The sequence below is a fragment of the Hypomesus nipponensis genome, chromosome 11 (genome assembly GCF_054491055.1).
Source record: "Hypomesus nipponensis isolate SF chromosome 11, ASM5449105v1, whole genome shotgun sequence".
Taxonomy (NCBI): Eukaryota; Metazoa; Chordata; class Actinopteri; order Osmeriformes; family Osmeridae; genus Hypomesus; species Hypomesus nipponensis.
Window position 1 is genome coordinate 5,255,647 of NC_140371.1, and position 2,055 is coordinate 5,257,701.

At 41.2% G+C, this 2,055-nt stretch overlaps 1 long non-coding RNA gene across 1 annotated transcript; it reads left to right on the forward strand.

The window, feature by feature from the left end:
- The first annotated feature begins 1,074 nt into the window (after positions 1–1,074).
- On the forward strand, positions 1,075–1,666 carry LOC146267855 (uncharacterized). The gene is made up of 2 exons (XR_014768819.1): positions 1,075–1,363; positions 1,586–1,666. It is a non-coding gene; the product is annotated as an uncharacterized LOC146267855 (long non-coding RNA).
- The last annotated feature ends 389 nt before the right edge of the window (positions 1,667–2,055 follow it).

The window sequence follows — 2,055 nt, forward strand, 5'->3', positions numbered from 1 at the left end:
CCAACATGAAGCATACATTGTGAAAACAAAAATAAGTGCCAAAGGGTAGAATCATAAGAGCATGTAGTTAAACAACTTACAATTAAACAACATGAACCTGAAACAACATTTTTAAAAGTGCAGGAGTGTACCTGTAGAAAAGCAAGCAACAGTAAGCATATTTCACAGCAAGTACAGAGTTTTAAATCAGTTACAGCTAACAAGAGCAACAAGTCTTTAAGAGTCATTGTGATCCTGGAGGAAACAAACATCAGGTCCAGCAAATTATTCCTAGGTGCTGTCAGGCCAAATAGTGTCCTAGGGCCAAATAGTGTCCTACCTGATGTCACAATGCCGTTCCGAAGCAAGGACGCGTCCGTCGCTATGCCGACCTTAAATTCTTGAGATAGCCACGTGTGCTAGCAGGAAACTGTCATGGTTGCTATACTGGTTACTAGTTAGAAAGTTTTGTATTTAGGCTTATTTAAACCAGTTTATTCTACTCTACTATTTAAATTTTTCGACAGATGACCTTGAAGCCGCTCTGGCAGACTGGAGGGCAGTGGTGACTGAAAGGAGGGCAGTCTGTGGAGTGGCCAGTCTTGAAGCCCGATTGGTTGGGGTCAAGCAGGTTGTTCTGAGAGACAAAGTTTAGACAGTTGGTTAAATACAGCACGTTCAATTGTTTTAGAAAAGAAGGGTAACAGTGATACCAGTCTGTAGTTCTGGAGGACGGCAGGGTTAAAGGAGGGTTTTTTGAGTAGAGGGGTAACTCTGGCCTGTTCGAAGGCAAAGGGGAAGGTGCCGGAGGTAAGAGAGGAGTTTAGGACATGGAGAAGAAAAAGTTATGATGGAAGGGGAGATGGTTTGAAAGAGAGGGGAAAAACGTTGTCCAAATCAGCAAATGGACTGACGCACATTGAAACGTTAGCCTACAATTAACAAGAAAAGGATCCATGGTCAACTCAGCAATCAGAGCCTTTTCAGGCGTGATACACCATCATGACTTCAAAGGGAATGACGTGGGACGACACATTTGTCTGTACAATAAGAGACATTTACATGTATTCATTTAGCAGACGCTTTTATCCAAAGCGACTTCCAAGAGAGAGCTTTACAAAAAAGCATAGGTCACTGTTCTGCCCATAATATGTTTTTATTCTGTCCATAATGTGTTTTATGTATTGGGTTAATCTAACTTGAAACGTTTGTATGTTCACGTGATGTAATGTGTTTGATATGAAAGCAAGTTTGGAATGTTTGTATGTTTGGAATGTAAACAAACCAGGCATCGTTCACATAGCAACTATCAACTGTCACAGAGCAAAATAACAATTTTATGTATTTTCAATCCGTTGTGTGAATCTTAAAGAAAGCAATGACTGTAAGTTTTAAACGATCGTAATATGTACATTAAGTTAAATACAATGAGTTATATTGTAACCTTGATGATGATTTGGATGTTGTAGTCAAACTCAATCGCTACAATTGCTAAATACTACTGTTGCATATGTTACGTTATGTTTTCTAGCTTAGAGCTAGTAATATCAGTTATGTATGTATTTTATAACTAAGCATTATTCTACTTTCTCTTTTTATTTTGTAGTTTCACTCCATTTCAATGTTGTCAATGACTAATAGTCAATAAAGGAGCAAGAGGCTCATTTTCCTGGCTCTTGAAAAAGGAGTTTGGCTCGCTGTTGAATCTATGTTGACGCTAGGAAGCACAACACGTAGAGAGAACAGTACAGTGAAAAGTCAATACCATCATAAAGATTTATGCTAACCATGGAGACCCAAGCAGCAGAAAATGCACCATCAGTGTCCGGATCCAGGGACTCGTCTGCCTCAAAGTGCTCAGTAACCGGCGCAGCAGCGAGAGCCAGAGGCACAGCTGAAGCCGCGCGCGCCAGAGCAGCGTTCTCACAGCAGGAGCTAGAATTAAAGATACAGAGAGCTAGATTGGACCTGGAAAAGGCTACACTGGAAGCGAACCTGCAAGCACTGGAACTTGAAAAGACAGCGGCTGCTGCCAATGCAGAGGCTGAGGTGTTAGAGGCGGCAGCTGAGATGGAG